The sequence below is a fragment of the Schistocerca nitens genome, chromosome 6 (assembly GCF_023898315.1).
Source record: "Schistocerca nitens isolate TAMUIC-IGC-003100 chromosome 6, iqSchNite1.1, whole genome shotgun sequence".
In the NCBI taxonomy this organism is placed as follows: Eukaryota; Metazoa; Arthropoda; class Insecta; order Orthoptera; family Acrididae; genus Schistocerca; species Schistocerca nitens.
This window is the reverse complement of record NC_064619.1, coordinates 656,033,361-656,057,022: the sequence shown is the minus strand read 5'-3', so window position 1 is coordinate 656,057,022 and position 23,662 is coordinate 656,033,361. Positions and strand designations below refer to the sequence as shown.

The 23,662-nt window shown below is 44.2% G+C and overlaps 1 protein-coding gene across 1 annotated transcript in view; it reads left to right on the top strand.

The window, feature by feature from the left end:
- LOC126263555 (breast cancer anti-estrogen resistance protein 3 homolog) overlaps window positions 1-23,662 on the top strand; it is a 1,210,178-nt gene that overhangs the window by 462,159 nt on the left and 724,357 nt on the right. The gene's annotated exons all lie outside the window — the stretch shown is intronic.

The following is a 23,662-nucleotide window of genomic DNA, read 5'->3' as shown; positions in this document are numbered from 1 at the left end:
TCCCCCAAGCTGTGGCAAAGCCATGTCTCCGCAATATCCTTTCTTCCAGGAGTTCTAGTTCTGCAAGGTTCGCAGGAGAGCTTCTGTAAAGTTTGGAAGGTAGGAGACGAGGAACTGGCGGAATTAAAGCTGTGAGGACGGGGTGCTTGGGTAGCTCAGTTGGTAGAGCACTTGCCCGCTGAAGGCAAAGGTCCTGAGTTCGAGTCTCGCTCCGACACACAGTTTTAATCTGCCAGGAAGTTTCAATGATTGAACTATATAAAATAAAATCGTCATAACTTCTGAACGGTTTGCGTTAGGACGTTCAAACTGAACAGTTGGCCGCGTTGCACGATGGGAATTAGTATGGTATGAATGGTTTGGTTTAGCGACGAAGCCTACTTTCGTTTGAATGGGTTCATCAATAAGCAAAATTGGCGCATTTTGGAGACTGAGACTCCGCATTTCGCAATCGAGAAGTCTCTTCACCCTCAATGGGTGACTTTTTGGTGTGTAATATCCAGTCACGGAATAATCGGTGCGATATTCCTTGACGGCACAGTGACTAACGAACGGTACGTGAAGATTTTGGAAGATGATTTGATCCCCAGTATCCAAAGTGACCCTGATTTCGACAAGATGTGGTTCATGCAAGATGGAACTCTACCCTACCGAAGCAGGAGAGTGTCTAATGTCCATAAGGAGCACTCTGGGGACCGCATTCTCGCTCTGGGATACCAAGAGACCAGTGGCATGGGCCTCGATTGGCCGCCATATTCTCCGGATCTGAATAAGTGTGACACCTTTTTGTGGGGCTTTAATATACACTCCTGGAAATTGAAATAAGAACACCGTGAATTCATTGTCCCAGGAAGGGGAAACTTTATTGACACATTCCTGGGGTCAGATACATCACATGATCACACTGACAGAACCACAGGCACATAGACACAGGCAACAGAGCATGCACAATGTCGGCACTAGTACAGTGTATATCCACCTTTCGCAGCAATGCAGGCTGCTATTCTCCCATGGAGACGATCGTAGAGATGCTGGATGTAGTCCTGTGGAACGGCTTGCCATGCCATTTCCACCTGGCGCCTCAGTTGGACCAGCGTTCGTGCTGGACGTGCAGACCGCGTGAGACGACGCTTCATCCAGTCCCAAACATGCTCAATGGGGGACAGATCCGGAGATCTTGCTGGCCAGGGTAGTTGACTTACACCTTCTAGAGCACGTTGGGTGGCACGGGATACATGCGGACGTGCATTGTCCTGTTGGAACAGCAAGTTCCCTTGCCGGTCTAGGAATGGTAGAACGATGGGTTCGATGACGGTTTGGATGTACCGTGCACTATTCAGTGTCCCCTCGACGATCACCAGTGGTGTACGGCCAGTGTAGGAGATCGCTCCCCACACCATGATGCCGGGTGTTGGCCCCGTGTGCCTCGATCGTATGCAGTCCTGATTGTGGCGCTCACCTGCACGGCGCCAAACACGCATACGACCATCATTGGCACCAAGGCAGAAGCGACTCTCATCGCTGAAGACGACACGTCTCCATTCGTCCCTCCATTCACGCCTGTCGCGACACCACTGGAGGCGGGCTGCACGATGTTGGGGCGTGAGCGGAAGACGGCCTAACGGTGTGCGGGACCGTAGCCCAGCTTCATGGAGACGGTTGCGAATGGTCCTCGCCGATACCCCAGGAGCAACAGTGTCCCTAATTTGCTGGGAAGTGGCGGTGCGGTCCCCTACGGCACTGCGTAGGATCCTACGGTCTTGGCGTGCATCCGTGCGTCGCTGCGGTCCGGTCCCAGGTCGACGGGCACGTGCACCTTCCGCCGACCACTGGCGACAACATCGATGTACTGTGGAGACCTCACGCCCCACGTGTTGAGCAATTCGGCGGTACGTCCACCCGGCCTCCCGCATGCCCACTATACGCCCTCGCTCAAAGTCCGTCAACTGCACATACGGTTCACGTCCACGCTGTCGCGGCATGCTGCCAGTGTTAAAGACTGCGATGGAGCTCCGTATGCCACGGCAAACTGGCTGACACTGACGGCGGCGGTGCACAAATGCTGCGCAGCTAGCGCCATTCGACGGCCAACACCGCGGTTCCTGGTGTGTCCGCTGTGCCGTGCTTGTGATCATTGCTTGTACAGCCCTCTTGCAGTGTCCGGAGCAGGTATGGTGGGTCTGACACACCGGTGTCAATGTGTTCTTTTTTCCATTTCCAGGAGTGTAGACAAGGTATGTAGCAATAACCCCAAAATCATTGGTGAGCTGCTGGCCGGGGTGGCTGTGCGGTTCTAGGCACTACAGTCTGGAACCGCAGGACCGCTACGGTCGCATGTTCGAATCCCGCCTCGGGCATGGATGTGTGTGGTCTCCTTAGGTTAGTTAGGTTTAAGTAGTTCTATGTTCTAGCGGACTGATGATCTCAGAAGTTAAGTCCCATAGTGCTCAGAGCCATTTGAACCATTGGTGAACTGAAAACAGCCATTCAGGAGGTCATCGACAGCTTCGATGTTCCGACAGTTCAGCGGGTCATGCAGAATTTCGCTATTTGTCTGCACCACCTCATCGCCAATGATGGAAGACATATGGAACATATCATAAACTAAATCCGATTACCAGTAGTGACGCTTACACGTTGAATACAGTCTGTGCAAGCCTTAGTTTGTTACTAATTTACGTTTTTTCGTACAGTTCAGTAATTTTCACTCTGTACTATTTGACAGCTTAGACAAGTACCAGAGACAGTAGGCAGCGCGTAAGACAAGTACCAGAGCAGACCGTCACCGCTCGACATTCTATATCTCTTCTGTGAAAGAATGATACCATGGCGATTCACCAGAGCTGTCCACATTTGCTGTAATTATTAGCAAGTGAAATGAAAATTTCCTTGGTACACGCAAATATGCAAAACTTATAAAAGCTGGTGTACCGAGACGGTTGCGTCACTTACAGCTGAGAAAAGGAAGAAAAAGGAAACTGAATATTTTTTAAAAAATATTTTTTTTAGGTAATAGCTTACTCTCGTGTTTTTGGCACTGAATCCAAATCAGACTTCAGTTTTTTTTTATATAACATGGGGTTTCAGCTTCCTGCGACTTCCTTTCAAATTTGAATATTAGCAAAACGCATGTAACGCATTTCATGATTGACAACGTCATATTTGCTGACACAGTGAGCAGTTTTTTTCAGTATAGAGAATGTGTGCGCAGGTATTTGCCTTTAGGGGACAGCGACCGTTAGAAATTAAAGTTGTGGAACCACCACAAGTCACGTTTAACTTTTTCTTTACGATTCTCTCGACCTACGCGAGCGTTTGAGGAAACACGATGTGCCACAGCACCATACAATGAGATGAATTAGCAGGTTCAACTTGCAACATGGTAACTTACATTACGTGGCCGAGGACTACTCGTTAGGCAAATATTGGGCTGTGTACAGTGCCGCCGTCATATGTATGTAGTGCTGTTGTACGTAAAAATTTGGTGTGTGATATTGCCCCGGCCCCCCTCCTGAAAACATCTGGCTAGTGTGCGCTGATGCCCCCCCCCCCTCCAATTCCTGAAATATTGGTTGTGGTGACAGACTGATCTGTAGCGTATCCAGAGGTCTAGCTAGGTAAGTTCTGATTGCTAAATGTCGCAGTCTTCCCCAGTATGGAAACCACGAGCTACTTCCGGTCCGTAACTTCTGTTTTTCTCTGCAGGCTTGATTGTTTTATCACTACTGCAGAACCACGCGGTATGATCATTCACGTCTACTTTCTAGGAACCTTAGCTTAATCGAGCATTTGTGGCCGTGACGTCCATGCGATGTCCGCCCCGAAATAGTTTACGTGTCGTGCTTTGTGTAATGTGTTAGAGATGCGTCGTAGCTATACTTCATTCGTTGCTGTTGTGAATAACAGGGATAATATTCCACTTCCTGTCCAGAAGCATTTGAAACTTCAGAATTGATGTATTGTGACGTTGTGATGGAAAAGTTTCCTCGGTGGGCAGTTGGAAGTGTTACGAATTATCAGCGTGCTACACTATAGTTGTAGAACGCTACAATGAACTACACATTTGGGATTAACAAGTCATGTCACTTGTGAAATTTTCTGGCGATGTCATTATACACAAAAGATTCGTTAAACTGTGTTCATCGATTAAAGCAGGACTGCTTGAACAGGTTGCAGTTCACAGGTTTCAGTTGAGAAGCTCCTACGTGTGACGGAGGAATGACTTCTTCGAGCACCTTACCGAGTCCACAGAACGGACACACGCGAGTTCCCAATCGTATGTGGGCGCATCTTCAATGAAGTTCAGGAACGAGCATTGTGGAACTTGGAAGTGAATGTATGCAGACAGTACCTTTTTCGCAATTCCTAGGGTCTGTCGCTTCCAGATGTTCGCCTTTCCCTTGTAGGATACTTATCAGTCGTTTTAAAGAAATACGCAAACTATACAGTAACACTTACAACGCAATGACGAAAGATGATTTTCTAAAATTTTGCTTCAAGTACCGGGTTATCAAAAAGTCAGTATAAATTTGAAAACTGAATAAATCACGGAATAATGTAGATAGAGAGGTACAAATTGACACACATGCTTGGAATGACATGGGGTTTTATTAAAACCAAAAAGATACAAAAGTTCAAAAAATGTCCGACAGATGGCGCTTCATCTGATCAGAACAGCAATAATTAGCATAACAAAGTAAGACAAAGCAGTGATGTTCTCTACAGGAAATGCTCAATATGTCCACCATCATTCCTCAACAATAGCTGTAGTCGAGGAATAATGCTGTGAACAGCAGAGTAAAGCATGTCCGGAGTTACGGTGAGGCATTGGCGTCGGATGTTGTCTTTCAGCATCCCTAGAGATGTCGGTCGATCACGATACACTTGCGACTTCAGGTAACCCCAAAGCCAATAATCGCACGGACTGAGGTCTGGGGACCTGGGAGGCCAAGCATGACGATTGTCAGGCGCAGTCACTGACGTTTTGCTGTCCAGCGCCATCTGTCGGACATTTTGTGAACTTTTTTTTGTTCTAACAAAACCCCATGTCATTCCAAGCATGTGTCTCAATTTTTACCTCTCTATCTACATTATTCCGTGATTTATTCAGTTTTCAAATTTATACTGACTTTTTGATCACCCGGTATATTTATTAGTGTTAGGATCGGCATATGGTTCGCATGCCACATGAAAATTTAGGTACAATTTCCCTGGTAGAATTACCGGAGTAGGTTAAGAACACGTAAATCGTCGAAGTGGCATCCAGTAACACTGAAACACCTTCACCAGGAGTCCGAACGCCCCTCTTGAGAGAATCCCAGTCAACCGTACAATGCGAATTTTCTGTGGTGTTAATCACCATATTTTCGATTTCAGTAGTGGATAGCTTTATCGTCAGGCGCCCTGATAAAATGGAAAGCTAAGTTGACCATGGTTATCCAGTAGTTTTACGGTTATGTTGTTTTTAAAGGAGTTGTTAAACGGAGATTGGGGCTGTTTACACCGGATTTATGCGAGAGAAGATAAGGAAGGACGAAAGGGAAGAAGGAACGAAGGCTAGGATTTAGCGTCCCGTCGAGGATAAGATAATGAGGGACGAAGCTCAAGCTCCGAGTAGGAGAAGTTGGGAAAGGAGATCAACGGTGTCCTTTTCAAAGAAACCATCCGGCATTCATCTTAAGCGACCTAATGAAGTCACGGAAAACGGGTATTTGAACCCCCGTCCTCTTGTATGGGATCCCTCTGTCTCACCACTACGCTAATTCGCTCGTTATCAAGTTAGCAGATCGCGAATGGTACATGCGTACTACCAAGGCGCCTGAGATGAAACTATCACGTTTTGAAATCGATAACTTGTAAATTTAATCCTAGTAAATACATCTAAAAGGAAAAAAAAAACGTGTGTTTCGACAGTATTGACCAGCTAACATCCCTGTGTCTTCCTCCAAAGTGAAAGGAAGAAGATCACCAAGCAACAAAGGCTCCTGTAGGAATGACTTTGGAAGGCATTTTTGTGTCTCTTGTTCGATGCTGCTATAGTTTTTGCATCGTTAAGTTTAAGGCTGGTGTAAACAAATACCAATTCAGCACGCTCACCGATTTGTCGTCGGGTGCAGTGGACTTACACCACATGTCGAGACGTGACTGGAAATACGCCCCACGTATCTATCAGTTATTTCGTTGTTATTCTATCGTGAATGACACAGTGAAGTACGCTAAAGCATTCAGAGTTTTCACTGTTTTTACTAATCCCAGTTATTTAACTTGTGTAGTTCCTGTTTCAAATCTCAGTGGAGAGGCGCTTTCTCTGTCTGGCCAGTCTTGATCGTGTGTGGTCTTGTCGTTATTATGCGCAGTAAAAATATATGAAGTTGATTCGTGTTGTGCAGTGAAATATGGGAGCGGAAAACAGTTCAAAAACAGCGAGAAATAAATTCTGCTTAATATGTTCGAGCTGTATATGTAACAAAAAAAATCCGTCGCTGTCGACACAGCAGACATCATAAATACCCTCTGAATTTACCGGAGTTCCTGTACTGAGTGTGTTAGGTGCGCGAAAAGAAAAGAAAAAAAAACAGGTAAACCGTGAACTCTTGAAATCTCGGCAGTACCTTTTTACATAACGCATACCTGTCGCAGCTGAAATATACCGTGTCTGCGATTGGTTGTTTTTGCTGTTCGTTTTCTCTCTTACATTCGCTTTCGGGATTGATCCATTGTGTAGATTATTACGGAGTTTTACCGTATATTATTCTGTTTACAAAGTTTGCTTAATGATGGGCTATTACGATGCGGTTAATGTTACATTTGTAGCCTTAATCCTCTACTGGAGCAGATCATCAAAGTTACCGCAATAACAGTATGTACGCCACCGACAAGGCCTGATCTACGTTCCACGGGAACAATTAACGAAGTGGAATACACAGTGTAATGTTTACTTCCCTGTTAAACTTAGGATGAACAAAGTTGTTCTCTATATACATACGTGATTTGGCGGGCAGGGTCGTAGCAATCTGCTGTTGTTTTTCTAATGAAGCCATAGTGTACGGTAAGGTGTCGAGGTTGAGTGACTGTAGGGATGTGTATGAAGATCAGACCTGTAATGTTCGGATACAGTTTTGCTAGCGTCCTGCTTGACGCAGTCAAGTCGTTTAAATGTGTGGGTGCAACGTTGCAAAGCGATATGAGATGGAACGAGCTTGTGAGAACCGTGGTAGGTAAGGCGAAAGGTCGATTTCTGTTCATTGCGAGAATTTTAGTTAAGAGTGGTTCACCTGTAAAGGAGACCGCATATAGGACGCTGGTGCGACCTATTCTTGAGTACTGCTCTAGTGTTTGGGATTCGTACCAGGTCGGATTGAAGGAAGTCATCTAAGAAATTAAGAGGCGGGCTAGATTTGTTACCGGTAGGTTCGAACAACATATAAGTGTTACAGAGATGCTTCGCAAACTGAATTGGCAATCCCTGGAGGGAATGTGACGTTCTTTTCGAGGAACACTGCTAAGAAAATTTAGAAAACCGGCATTTGAAGCTGACTGCAGAACGATTCTACTGCTGTCAACGTACGTTGTGCATAAGTACAACGAAGATAAGATACGAGAAATTAGCGTTCATAAGGAGGCGTACAAACAGTCGTTTTTCCCTCGCTCTATTTGCGATCGGTAGTAGTACACTCCTGGAAATGGAAAAAAGAACACATAGACACCGGTGTGTCAGACCCACCATACTTGCTCCTGACACTGCGAGAGGGCTGTACAAGCAATGATCACACGCACGGCACAGCGGACACACCAGGAACCGCGCTGTTGGCCGTCGAATGGCGCTAGCTGCGCAGCATTTGTGCACCGCCGCCGTCAGTGTCAGCCAGTTTGCCGTGGCATACGGAGCTCCATCGCAGTCTTTAACACTGGCAGCATGCCGCGACAGCGTGGACGTGAACCGTATGTGCAGTTGACGGACTTTGAGCGAGGGCGTATAGTGGGCATGCGGGAGGCCGGGTGGACGTACCGCCGAATTGCTCAACACAGTACATCGATGTTTTCGCCAGTGGTCGGCGGAAGGTGCACGTGCCCGTCGACCTGGGACCGGACCGCAGCGACGCACGGATGCACGCCAAGACCGTAGGATCCTACGCAGTGCCGTAGGGGACCGCACCGCCACTTCCCAGCAAATTAGGGACACTGTTGCTCCTGGGGTATCGGCGAGGACCATTCGCAACCGTCTCCATGAAGCTGGGCTACGGTCCCGCACACCGTTAGGCCGTCTTCCGCTCACGCCCCAACATCGTGCAGCCCGCCTCCAGTGGTGTCGCGACAGGCGTGAATGGAGGGACGAATGGAGACGTGTCGTCTTCAGCGATGAGAGTCGCTTCTGCCTTGGTGCCAATGATGGTCGTATGCGTGTTTGGCGCCGTGCAGGTGAGCGCCACAATCAGGACTGCATACGACCGAGGCACACAGGGCCAACACCCGGCATCATGGTGTGGGGAGCGATCTCCTACACTGGCCGTACACCACTGGTGATCGTCGAGGGGACACTGAATAGTGCACGGTACATGCAAACCGTCATCGAACCCATCGTTCTACCATTCCTAGACCGGCAAGGGAACTTGCTGTTCCAACAGGACAATGCACGTCCGCATGTATCCCGTGCCACCCAACGTGCTCTAGAAGGTGTAAGTCAACTACCCTGGCCAGCAAGATCTCCGGATCTGTCCCCCATTGAGCATGTTTGGGACTGGATGAAGCGTCGTCTCACGCGGTCTGCACGTCCAGCACGAACGCTGGTCCAACTGAGGGGCCAGGTGGAAATGGCATGGCAAGCCGTTCCACAGGACTACATCCAGCATCTCTACGATCGTCTCCATGGGAGAATAGCAGCCTGCATTGCTGCGAAAGGTGGATATACACTGTACTAGTGCCGACATTGTGCATGCTCTGTTGCCTGTGTCTATGTGCCTGTGGTTCTGTCAGTGTGATCATGTGATGTATCTGACCCCAGGAATGTGTCAATAAAGTTTTCCCTTCCTGGGACAATGAATTCACGGTGTTCTTATTTCAACTTCCAGGAGTGTAGCAGTACAGGGTACCCTCCACCACGCCCCGTACGCTGGCTTCCGGAGTATCTATGTACATGTTGATGTAGTACTGTACTTAGTTTGCTGCTCTTTACCAAACTCTGTCGTGGGCATCAGTCTGTCGAAATTCCTTCCTGCTCTTCTTTAGTATTCAAAACGTTGAAGCACAGGACACGACGTAATCAAAGACATCTGATGTCTTGACACCTTAATAAACCGCATCCAAGGCACACGACAGTGATACATGGCTGCGGCCACTTTTGACTCGACCGTTTGAAGACACATACGAATTGCCTCATTCATTTTCACGACGTAGGGTACGTTCCCAAAAGAAACGCTGGCGTGGCTTCCGAAAGTGCACTGAGAAGAAGTGCCATAAATCCTGACCGTCGAGAGACGTTATCACGTGTTTCTTAAACGTTGGTGAAAACCTGTTGGAGACTATTTAGACGTCTTACTAGTTTGTTGAGAAATGTTCACACGAACAAAAACACGACAATATTTACACCAGGGACTTTCAGTCTCTCAAATATTTTCATCAGCTTCGTAGTGTTGTCATTGTACGATTTGTGAATTAAAAAATAAAATTTCTATAGTCTTGCTTCAAGCCTCGTGTCAGAGGCTGGCCGGCCGGAGTGACCGATCGGTTCTAGGCGCTGCAGTCTGGAACCGCGCGACCGCTACGGTCGCAGGTTCGAATCCTGCCTCCGGCATGGATGTGTGTGATGTCCTTAGGTTAGTTAGGTTTAAGTAGTTCTAAGTTCTAGGGGACTGATGACCTCAGATGTTAAGTCCCATAGTGCTCAGAGCCATTTGAATAGCTCAATTTAAAACAAAAGCAAAACCATTTGGTCAGAGGCTTGAGGATAATGTAATACTATTATAATACTTACACTGCACTTACCAGTTTTAATAAGTTCTCCCCTTTTACGGTACTGATGGAGATTTTCTTTTTGTCTGTCTGTTTTGGACATTTATTACAGACGAGATTCTGAGTATTCCAGTTTTGTTAAGTGCTTAATGGCGACTGCGATATGTTTTGACAAGTGGTGCATTCCAACAATGGAATGAAGTATTCGATGTTCGTTCTCTACACTGTTTGTGGAGCTTCTAGAGTCTAGAGGGCTGCACTTCTTTCGCTTATCAGGTCCTTTGAGACCGTAACCAGCTAGAGGGCTTTCCTGTCGGTAACATTGTTGTTCGTATTTGTACAGTATCACCAGGTGTTTCAAGATGTCATTAACATGGATGTTCGTAATTTGTCTCGAAATCTATCTATTAAGTCTCACGTAACTAGCGTCTCTAAAAGTGCGGATTTGTAAAAAGTTCTAACGATAAAATATTGTAAAATTTGCCTACGCTGACTGTCTCCAGATTTACGTGGCGATGCTTAGTGATTAAGTTTTTCTGTTACTTCAAGAAAAATTGTCAGTGGTATCAGCCGCTCATTCTCACATCATCCCTGTTACGAATTTCAGCATTTCTTATTTTTCTTTCAAGAAGAAATGTTAAGGCTGCGGCCTCCTAGTTTGGCATTACCTTTTCAAATGCTTTCTTCCTCAAAAATCAAAATCTTTTCCTGCAGAGTACCGGTGTAACGGGTATTAGGAGTAAATATTTGTATATGTGGTACCTTAATATATACAGACATTAGTGTGTTGGTTTTTTTTTCTCCTCATCGAACTGTCTTCCCACAAACATGTCACAGACTTTATGACCTGATGTTTTCTACACGGTTGTAACTGCACCACAGAGTGCCCTACACCTGTCAATACAGACTAGCTACAGACCAGGATTTCACATTTCAGCTCATGACCTGCTGCCGTCGGGAAAACAGGCATTAGTGGCTTGCTCTTGCCACAAACACTTGAACATAATAACCATCCTAAAAACATAGTACTCCTCATAGCTATAATTATTAGTCTGCAAATGAAGTAAATAGTGATGTAACGTTGTTCGGTACACCGTCCTCAGTCACCAATAAAAATATCTGCAGTTATATCACTAACAGCCTGTATTCCGTAACAGACTTGTCTTCAACAGACGTTTGCATGCTCTCGAGTGAGGAAGCCACTACCTCTATTCTGCACCTTACTTTACTCTGTCACCAGTAGTGCGTAGGGACTTCAGAAATTAGATTACACACGTTCCACGCTTAGACAAGCGTGGCTCGTTGTCACAAGAGAATAGATGTTATCCTGAAGGCACAGTTCTTTTGCTGCACTATAACATGGACACCACGGTGTGCGATAGAAATAACGTGGCAACTGGAACGTACTCCGAAGTTGAAGCACACGGGACAGTACGATTGTTATGGACAAAACGTTTATTCATGCTAATTCGCAGCATTACTCAGCAGATGTGAATCTGACTAGGTTGTGATCATTCTATCGTTAGAGATCACCAGCAGTATCGCAAATTGTGGTCACGCTGGCTTCCGCGATCATTTTGTCACATGCACACAAAAGCGCAAGTTAATTACAGAGTCTCTGGATTTCCTTTAACCTTACTCCACAATGATTTGCTCAGCCACATCATTAGGGGAGATGGGATGTAGATTAGCCACTTCACACCAGCAACAGAGAGAGCGTCCGTGGAATTGAGACACACTTCCTCGCCTCCGCTGAAGAAATGCAAAGTTGCACCATCATCAGGGAAGGTCATGGCCACCGTTTTCTTGTAATACTGCGAAGGAGTTGTGCACACAGAGTTTATGGCAAAGAGCGAAAACGTTAATGCCGATTTCTACTGCGCAACACCCACCGTGCTGCACAACGAAGCGTGGAAAATCAAGCAAAGGCATTGTTCTCCTGTACGACAATGCAACAGCCCACGCGGTAAGCGCGACGTAAACTTCGCTTCGACGTTTCGATGGGAGGTGTGGAAGCATTCCCCAGACAATGCTTAGGGCCTACAGAAAAAGGAAGGAAGAAAATTACAACAGAAAATGAAGAAAGGAAATGAAGGAGTGGAAAGGGAGAAAGTGCTATTAAACTGGCCATTTCTAAAATACCCGACATCCACATTGGTAGTTACGACAGAAAGACAACAATGCATATTAAAATCAACTTTCGTTGTCAGCAGTGAAATTTACGTCCTTTCAGCAATGACTTCAGGAATCTCTTCTTTATGCATTGAGTATATAAGGATTTATCTTGTTGCCAACAGGTACAGGCTTTACAATGCTAGAGGAAGATTTATTGTGTGTTTGCTACGCAGTGAATATACAACTAGCACTAACTGGGGTCAGGGGCATAATTGCAGTCATGGGAACCCTGGGACAAATATCCCCATTTCCACCTCAGCAAAACGTCGCCCACGCATCGTTTCCACAGTCCTCTCCCCCACCCAACAAACACACATACATTATATTAAACCACCGCCCAGAACGTTCTTCTCCAACTAGAGTCAAAAATAAAGTAAGTAAGAAAATGTTTAAAAAGCATTCTAGTTTATTTTTAATGCTTTGGTAGAGCAAAATATAATCTTAACAATTTTTTTCTGACTATCGCTACATAAAACAGACATTTGTCACTTTCATCATTGTACATAACAAATACTGCACACAACAGAAGCTACAGTTTAATTAAATAAAAAACCAAACTATTTATGGTAAGAATTTATATTCAACTAGTAGGACAACTTACCACATTCAGAATAAAAATAAAAAATGAATTAACGACAACACATAATACTGCAAGGCTTTCCATATACCCATAAGAGTACGAGGGTGTGAAGATCTCTTCTGAACAGCACTTTGCAAGGCATACCAGTTATGCTCAACAATGTTCATGTCTGGGGAGTTGGGTGATCAGCGGAAGTGTTTAAACTCAGAAGAGTGTTCCTGGAGCCACTCTGTGGAGTGTCGCATTGTCCTCCTGGAATTGCCACAGTCCGTCGGAATGCACAATGGGCATGAATGTTCAAATGTGTGTGAATTCGTAAAGGACCAAACTGCTAAGGTCATCGGTCCCTAGACTTACACACCACTTAAACTAACTTACGCTAAGAACACCACACACGCCCATGCCCGAGGGAGGACTCGAACGTCCGGCGGGAGGGGCCATGTAATCCGTGACATGGCGCCTCAAACCGCGCGGCCATTCCGCGCGGCGGAAATGAATGGATACATGTGATCGGACAAGGTGCTTACGTACGTGTCACCTGTCAGAGTCGTATCTAGACGCATCAGGGGTCCCATATCACTCCAGCTGCATACACCCCACACCATTACTGAGCCTCCACCAGCTTGAACAGTCCCCTGCTGACATGCAGGGTCCATGGATTCATGATGTTGGCTCCATACCCGTACACGTCCATCTGCTCGTTACAATTTGAAACGAGACTTGTCCTTAGCGTTGCCTTGGTAGTACTCACTGAAGAAGTTACAAACCCTGCCGATGTAATATTTAAATTGTGATAGACCTTTCTTTCTCCTTCTGCTCTGTATATGCCACTCATGTGAGATGCTTCGCGAAAGCCGCAATATTTTCTCACATCCAGATCCTTTTGTTCTATATACTCAATTAATTAATGTTCAAATTCTAACTAATTCAGTTTGATGTGGGCAATGGTGTAACTGCAGTAATTGACACCCAGGGCAATCGTGGACTTTGCAGTCCCAGCCTTCCATCTCATTTTTAATTTTGTTATAAAATTTCACCACCCCTTCATTCGTTTATTGAAGTCAATGCGACTTTACAATTTCAATAAATCTATTTGGATGACACAGTTTGAAATATGGAACAACGCACACCCCGAAGTCACACTCCTCGCAACAATAACGCGAATCGTTTTTCATTGACGGTCAATGCAAAACAAAGCAACATAAGCAAAATCTAGTTTCTACACTTTCTGTGGGTTGTCTCACGTGGCATAACGAGAGTGAATCCACTAGGTAACCGAAAACAAAAAGCAAGCTTGTCCGTAACAGGGAGGAATAGGTGATACGCAAATGTTGCGCAACACGGTCCAATCCGAATCTCCTTGTCATTCCATTCAGACATCTCTGTTCTCTTATCATTTTAATGCCTCCCAATCCCTTCTGATCTTGTTTTTTTCTTCTTATTTTAGCTACTGTACTACTGATGAAACTTTTTTTCTACCGTGTCCTAATTCACCTTTTCTTTTATCTTTCTTCATTTAATTTTGTCCATCACAAATCTGTGTCCACGATGACAGACCCTAGTTACGCCACTGAGGCAGGTTATGATCGCATATCTTTACTTCTCAAGGATTTATTTCACTGATCGAGTTTACTGATTTTTTTTCTTATTTTTTTTCCTTTCTTTCCTTGGTGCGCCATGGATTCCTTGATCTTGGGGATCCTACGGCTTTGCTCTAGGTGCCTCAACCTACATACCCCCCACCCCAGCTGTTATCGCTAGATAGTTCCTTTAACTGAGCGGTCTTCTAAGAATAAACAACATATCGCGGCTTGACGCAGTTCTCAACAATACGGCGGTCTCTGCAACGACCCGTACCGTTGCTGAGCAATAGTCTGAGACGAGACGACTGGCGATCGACATGAAGGTGTCCGTCCCCAGTCTGCGAAATCTCAAGAAAAGCGTCAAATGGAGGAAGAGCACCTTGCAAGGTAAGCCAATAACAAACATCTGAGTTTGCCAATCCGTGACAGTCAAAACATAGGCGTCAAATCGATTGCACACTGCGGATTCTGCGGTCGGACGACATGTTTTCCCATGCAGTTAAGTGTAACGAATTTGAAGATCTTGGACACCACAGCTATATTCAGAATAATTATTTTTTACGCTCATCATTTAGACTTTTCATCATGACTTGACTGAAGCAGTGTGTGTCGAAAGAGCACGAGCTTTATATTGGAAGGCCAGAATACTGGACATTAATTATTGTTGTACGAAGTTTCGAAGGCAAGTGCACTTCTGCCTTCACACGCACAATTAATGTTCTACAAGTCGAATGCATCACCATGGCGTCTTGAAACACACATTTTCAACGAATATGCCAAAAGACATAATAACATTTTTGTAGGAATTTTAACGTGTTATAGACGGATTTTTAAACTTTCTTCAGGCAATTAATTTGCCATTTAAATCATAGGAGTCTTAAAATGTATGGATATTAATAGACTCAAATACTGTTTGAAAGTGTTGTTTGCGCTGTCGTATAGCTTTAGAGTAGATCGGCCTTATCACGTTAGTGCCACTGCAGTTACAGTCTCCACTGTGCCTCTATTCAGTCGGCTTCTCGTCTCCCTGGTGCTGAATCGGTAGAGCTCGCTGGATTTCGAACGGCCAGTATTTTATTCCCCTCGCTTACAACTTTTCTGATCAAGCAATATTACGCGCAATAGACCTGACGTTATACGTGTCTCTGCTTGATATTGTGGTTTATTTCGGTGATAGACAATTTATAGCTATTAGGCATGACATGTACACGACGTCCGACAAGTTGCGTACCCCCTGAGTTCACACACCAAGCATCCCCGTTGACGACGAGTTCATGAAGTCTCCCCGCAAACAAGCGCCAAATCGTTGCTAATCCCGGCAGTGATAACATCTGCCCTCTTTTCGAAACCCTCTACACACGAGCGATTTACCAAGCAACTACAATTAGTATTTCGAACGTGGCTGTGTCGCTAAGTTCTGCTATGAAACATGAACTGTTATGTCTAGCAGCAGTGACAGTTACGTACTCAAAAAGAACAAAGAAATTAGCTGAAACTTGTTAAACTTTGTTTGTAACCCTTTTGTTGAGAATTGTTATCTATGCGCCAAGTAAGTTTTTAAGACCTATGTTGCTACTTACCGCCGGCCGCGGTGGCCGAGCGGTTCTAGGCGCTTCAGTCCGGATCCGCGCGACTGCTACGGTCGCAGGTTCGAATCTTCCCTCGGGCATGAATGTGTGTGATGCCCTTAGGTTAGTTAGGTTTAAGTAGTTCTAGGGGACTGATGACCTCAGATGTTAAGTCCCATAGTGCTCAGATCCATTTGAACCATGTTGCTGCTTACCTAAAGAAACTTATTGAAACAGTATAAAATTTTGGGGCTACCTTTGATCAGTTCATTATTTAGCTTTACAGAAGTTTTCTCAGTCTTACGACTCTTCCTTCATGCCTCATTTTTTTGGATTCCGTGCCTCAATCTGTAAAAAAAAAGGACCCCTATAGGATCGCTTCGTTGTATGTCTGTTTGGCTGTTAAGATCATTTTTCCCTAGAACAGTTTGGCGTATCAAGTTTAAATTTCTATTTCTGTCACAAACGAATGTCTATGGTCCCTTAGCGGTGCTTGTAAGTGAATGGAATCAATAGATATGGCCATTTATTGATTGGTGACTCCATAGAGTGCTGTGTGCACAACGACCATGTACGTGAAATTAGAAGGAAGGTCAGCGTTGGCCGTAATTTTGATGATTTTTATTGACAGCAAAATCAATTTTCAATCACATAGTCATCACCTTCAGTGCTGTAGTGCGATCTTTTCATAACTTTGGTTACTGATAATAACTTGACACCAATGCGTATGAGTTTAATTGGTACACCACAGCACTGAAGATGATCACTATGTGATTGAAAATCGATTTTGCTGTCAATAAACCATCAAAATTACGGCTAACGATGACCCTCCTACTAATATGGCCATTTATCTCACATGTTTTGATACTCGAAAACTCACTCATCAAAACTGTGCTTCCCTTTTACTTAGAACCATGAAATTTGGCAAGAAGCAAGGTTTCACAATACAAGCAAAAGAAAAAACTCGAAAATAGTTAATTTGCTATTATATCACATGAAAAAGCTTTTTTTGTCCATCTGTCTGTCTTTTCGTCTGTTCAGATCCTTTTTCTTCGAACAGTTTGGCGTATGGAGCTCAGATTTGAGTCACATACTAAGGACTACGGTCTCTTGGCGATGTAAAAAAATTTAAACTTCTAAGGTAGTGCAGTCAAAAGATACGGCCATGTACGTCACATATTTCGATCGCGAAAACTCAATCATAGCACATAGGGTGCTTCCCGTTGCCCTATAATCATGAAATTTGGCAAGAAGGAAGGTTTCACAGAACAAGCAAAGTAAAATATGCGAAAATTGTTTATTTCTGATTATATCACAGGAAAAAATATTCATTTTGTCATTTTTTATCCGTCTGTCTGCCTGTCGGTCTTTTAAGATATCTTTTTCTCTGGAACAGGCTGGCGTAAGAAATTCAAATTTATGTCACATACTAAAGTCTAGAGACTTTTGGCGGTGTAGAAAAATTGACTTTCTAAGTTACCGCAATCAAATGATACGGCCATTTATGTCACACATTTTGATACTCGCTAACTCAATCATCAAAATCTTTAGGGTACTCCCCGTTGACCTAGAATCACGAAATTCGGCAAGAAGGAAGATTTCACTGTACAAGTAAAGTGAAAAAGCTGGGACTTGTTAAACTATACTTATAGCACGCAGAAAATACCTTTTGTCATGTGAACATGCATTGCATTCATCATCCGTCATTCCTGCATGCAAACGTAAAATACAAGTTGTAGTCATATATTTGTTAGTAGATAAAAAATGTTTTATTAGACCATGTCTCTCTACATATATAAACAGAAGATACCTGCTCGCTTGTATTTGTACGTCCGGGCTAGTCTGAGGAACTAACGTTGAGATTTTGATACGGTCTTGGAATACGCAGGACCAGTATCTTGCCAGTATCGATGTCCATAACAGGCAAAAAAAACTGGAGATTCTCGATTGTCAGTATGGATGAACTTATATAGGTAAGTCTGTACAGAGCCCTCAGTGCGCGAGTCCTACACGTACTTGGCCAGTTTCTCGCCGTATTCCAAATAATTCTGATGTTGTTGCTGGAGAAATTTATTTTTTCTTGAAAGTGCAATATGCGGAACACTCGGGTTGTATTTGGGAGTTCAGCGATTCAGATCTTCGTCCATCTATTCATAGATAGGTTATTGGTCGTTTCCGTAAATCGATTAAGGCAAATGCCAGGATGGTTCCTTCCGAACTGTCACGGCCGGTTTCCTTCCCCATTCTTCCCAATCTGAGCTTGTGCTTCGTCTCTAATGATCTCGACGTAGACGATTTGTGAGACCCTAATCTTCCGTCCTGGTAAATTCCACATTTTGTCTATTCAGTAATTCTGCTTAGAATTTGTAATTTGATTTAACGCTGTAATTACTGATGTCCGATAACGCTTGTTCTCATTTTCCATACTCGGCTCTTCTTACACAGGTTAACTTTCTAGGACAACAATTTTCGAAGTAGTTCGCCTATGCCTATGTTGTGGAAATTATATATTTTTCTTTAATGCCAACTGTGTCGTGTATATCTTTCAAGCCTGTGTTTCGCAATTGCATGTTGTACTCAATTCCTTTTTCACTGATTTGCCTTGTCATTTAACTACAAGTATGGGCACACTGCTATAATCTCGATGTACCTATACAGCTGATACCAGTAGAAGAGCCGATGGTTCACGCAACTCTCGTTGTAAATTGTATCGGGAGAGATACATTGTATGACAATGCAAGGGATTTAAAGACTTCTGTATAACAGATACACTCTAAAAAATGTATAAATTAAATCTTCATTTAATATTACCTCACACTATTTGATAGTCACAAAAATGTTTAAGCATGAGTCGGATTGTTTCAAGAATAATTCAGGATCACCAGCGGGATCCATGTACGTTGTGTTCATTACTATGAACTGTTGGCGAATTTCTATTTCTACAGCAAAAACTTCAGCATGCTGACCACTGAAAAATCTAAGAGTATCAACGTTTACATGTTTATATTTCTTCTGAAATAAGTGATAGCTGCTCCTTCGACTTCATTTCGTGCCTACACATATTCTGACGTAAAGTCAACCAGATATAATACATGTTGTCTGTCATTGGGCAAATGAAGTGTCATTCTAAGTCTAGGTACTAGCTGTGTTAGCCTCTCATTCTCAAAAAAATCCGTGGAACCGCTTCTTTACTTGGTGCTACAAAGCCAGCCCCCTGCGCTGGGTTTAGTGTTTTAACGTTACTGTAGAAGTACTCGCGGTACACGTTTTTAAAGCAGCCACAGTCCCTCTCGAGCAATTTGTTGCTGGCGAAAGTGTTCAGAAATGACTGCTACCAATTGGCTTTTGTAATCTTAGAATTTTTATGTTACCCTTGCCGATTTCAAATCTCCTAGCGACTCATCAGATGACACACAGTTCTTTGCGGTTGTGCATAGCCTTTTGGTGGTCGTTGTGTAACTGCGGCAAGACAGAAAAATCGAAAAATGTTGGAACTAAATGTGTCGGTGAGGTATCTGGAAATATTTACGTTGTAAGGTCGACTTGACTACATTAAAATATTCAGATGTGTGTGAATTCCTAAGGGACCAAACCGCTGAGGTCATCGGTCCCTAGACTTACACACTCCTTGAACTAATTTAAACTAACTTGTGCTAAGAACAACCCACATACCCATGCCCGAGGAAGGAGTTGAACCTCGGCGGGAGGGGCCGCGCAGTCCGTGACATGGCGCCTTAAACCGCACGGTCACCCCGCAACTCCAAAAAAACACTTTTAAAACGATTTCAACTGTGTTTTGATTCGGGGGGGGGGGGGGGGACAATTTTGAATTTTTTTGAGTTAGTGTCGGAAGTTCCATGCGGCTTTTCGCGGATGATGCTGTAGTATACAGAGAAGTTGCAGCATTAGAAAATTGCAGCGAAATGCAGGAAGATCTGCGGCGGATACGCACTTTCTTGCAGGGAGTGGCAACTGACCCTTAACATAGACAAATGTAATGTATTGCGAATACATAGAAGGAAGGATCCTTTATTGTATGATTATATGATAGCGGAACAAACACTGGTAGCAGTTACTTCTGTAAAATATCTGGGAGTATGCGTACGGAACAATTTGAAGTGGAATGACCATATAAAATAAAATGTTGGTAAGACGGGTGCCAGGTTGAGATGCATTGGGAGAGTGCTTAGAAAATGTAGTCCATCAACAAAGGAGGTGGCTTACAAAACACTCGTTCGACCTATACTTGAGTATTGCTCATCAGTGTGGGATCCGTACCAGGTCGGGTTGACAGAGGAGATAGAGAAGATCCAAAGAAGAGCGGCGCGTTTCGTCACAGGGTTATTTGGTAAGCGTGGTAGCGTTACGGAGATGTTTAGCAAACTCAAGTGGCAGACTCTGCAACAGAGGCGCTCTGCATCGCGGTGTAGCTTCCTGTCCAGGTTTCGAGAAGGTGCGTTTCTGGATGAGGAATCGAATACATTATTCCCCCTACTTATACCTTCCGAGGAGATCACGAATGTAAAATTAGAGAGATTCGAGCGCGCCCGGAGGCTTTGCGGCAGTCGTTCTTCCCGCGAACCATACGCGACTGGAACAGGAAAGGGAGGTAATGACAGTGGCACGTAAAGGGCCCTCCGCCACACACCGTTGGGTAGCTTGCGGAATATAGATGTAGATTACGTACAGTGTTTTCACAGCTTCAGCAACTACATCACAGTACTTTTGTTCCTGTATTTCGTGTTGTACATTTTGCTCACTGCATACACAGTCACACATAAAAGTCATGTTCACGAAATCAATGTATTTATTCAAAATAGTCTCCCCTTGAATCAAAACACAGTTGAAATCATTTTAAAAGTGTTTTTTGGAGTTGCATTTAGTATTGCAGTACAGTTTTCGTGGATGTCTTTAACTGCGTCATAACGGTGTCCTTTCCTTGTGAACTTCAATTTGGTGAACAACCAAAAGTCGGCAGGGTCAAATTCAGCGAAAACGGGTGATTCAGTGTTGTCATCCATTTTCTGGCCAATAATTCGAGCACAGTCTTCGCTTTGTAGTCTGCGGAGTCGTCATGAAGGAGCGACCAGGAACCTGCCTTTCAGTATACGGGTCGATGGCCACCAATTATCGCCCATAAACGCTGGAGGACCCAAACACATTATGTTACTGCACTCCTGCATTGACATTTTCTAACGAGTGTGAGACAAGTACTGTTACACTCGCGGCCGGTATACTTGCTGCAGCAATGCTAGCTAGAGCGCTTTGACCTCCTACACAGCGGCTTTTGAAACTTCAAGGATCGTAACGCCGCATCTCGCCACGAGATAGCATTGCAGTTTGGAATTTCACACAAGCAGTCCTAACTGAACTGGGACACACTGTGTATCACACGTTTCTTCATCGGTGTCAAGAAATTTTCGCAAAAATAAAGGTAAATGCGGTAAAGAATCGAGTGAATCATAATTACATTATTCCGCTATAATGAGCCACGAGCGGCCAAACCTCTACATCTACATACATATTCCGCAAGCTACCATACGGTGCATGGTGGAGGGTACCTTGTATCTCTACTAGCCATTCCCTTTCCTGTTCCTCTCGCTAATGATGCGATTGGAAAAAAACTACTGTCCAAAAGCCTTCGTACAAGACCTAACTTCTCTTGTCTTGTCTTCGCGATCCTCGTGCGAAATTTAAGGAGACGGCAGCGCCACCGTTCTCCAGCCAGCCGCCACATTTCCTCAATAGCGCTTCGTGGAAAGATTGTCGTCTTGCCTATAGCGATTCCTATTTGAGCTCACGAAACATGTCCTTAATACTCGCATGTTTACCAAACCTGCCGGTCAGAACCTAGCGTTCCGCCTCTAAATTGCTTCGATGTCTTCTTTTAATCCAACTTGGTGGGGACCCCAGCCCACTCGCCAGTACTCGAGAACGGATCACACTACAGTACACGGTCTCATTTATAAATGAGCTACACTTTCCTAGAATTCTCCCATTAAGCCCAAGTCAACCATTCAGCTTCTCTACTAGCGTCCTTACGTGCTCTTTCAATTTCATCTCGCTCTGTAACGTTACGCCTACATATTTTACTGTCTCGAGTGTGTCAAACAGCACACCACCAACACAGTACTGAAACATTACAGGTCTGTTTTTCCTATTCACCTGCAGTAACTTACATTTTTATGTATTCAAAACAAACTGCTATGCATCACAGCAGATATGAATACTGTCTAAAGGAGCCTGTATCACCATACAGAGTGACACTTTATCGTACACTATAGCGTCATCAGCAAGTATTATGTACCTAGAGAAGAACAGCAGTCCTGTCACACTTCCCTGGGGCACTCCTCAAAGTTCCCCTAAATGGCTCTGAGCACTATGGGACTTAACTTCTGAGGTCATCAGTCCCCTAGAACTTAGAACTACTTAAACCTATCTAACCTAAGGACATCACACACATCCATGCCAGAGGCAGAATTCGAACCTGCGACCGTAGCGGTCACGCGGTTCCAGACTGTAGCACCTATAACCGCTCGACCACTCCGGACGGCCAAAGTACCCCTGTCTCTGATGAGCACCCTCTGCGCAGGATAACGTAGTCGTATTGTTACTTAAGAAGTCTTCAAGCCATTTATACCAAAATGCTCGGAAAGCATCCCAGGACAACCTCAGAAGTTCTGTCAGTGCAGTGGCTCAAGAACTAAGCTTTGCAGGAGTTACAAAACTGTGTTTCATCTCAAATTTTTGACACGTATTCTCTCAATGTGTTTTAGCTAGATTACTTTGACGCATAGACGGTAAGCACATTTCATCACTATATGTGAAGTTTATCTTTTATATTATTATCGAAACTACAGATAGCAAACCGTTCTGAGATAGTGATCTGAAATAATGTCCTAATACCATTGAGCCCACCATATCGAACCAGTTAGATAATGAAGCTATCAAATTTTCACAAAAAAGTGTCATGATTCAAACCAGACTAATGGTGGGTCACCACTGAAAATTAGAGTTCGTAAAAAAAAGAAAATGTCAGCAATGTCTCAGAAACTCATGTTGAATAGCAACAAAAAATCGGAAAAAATTCCGAAATTAATGCGCCTTAAACTAGAGAAACAGGTATAAACTGTTAAAAAAGAAAAAATCTTTCTGATCGCGCTTGGCAATGCTAAATCTGCAATTTAGTAAGATCGCAGACAGTCACTGCTAGAAATCTGCAAGAATTCTACAATAAATGTAAAATGTACACGCACCTATTTATGCATCACATGTGCTAAAAAGGTGTTCACACAGAAAGATAACAATATCTTCGTGCATTTATGAAAGGTCCTTCCTCCAGGAGAAGGCGCAGATTGGCAGGGACTACCGTTGTATACTATTCTAAGAACAGCAAATCTACATTCCGTATACTGAATACGGAGGTTAATTCAAATTTCAACAGGGTGTGACCGAATTTCTAGAAGACAGTTATACTCTCCATGGAATCTTGAAGAAGAGAAATGAAAAGTCACTCAAAGGTAACATTCATTCCTGCTATTTATTCCGAAAGCAGATTTAACTCAAACAATTCCACGTAATGACGATCCATGATTTCACTGACGGAATTATAAACTACACTGTTGTCTGAGTTCGTCATGATGAAAATGTGTGGCCAGCCAGGGTGTCCGAGCGGTTCTAGGCGCTACAGTCTGGAACCGCGCGACCGCTACGGTCGCAGGTTCGAATCCTGCCTCGGGCATGGATGTGTGTGATGTCCTTAGGTTGGTTAGGTTTAAGTAGTTCTAAGTTATAGGAGACTGATGACC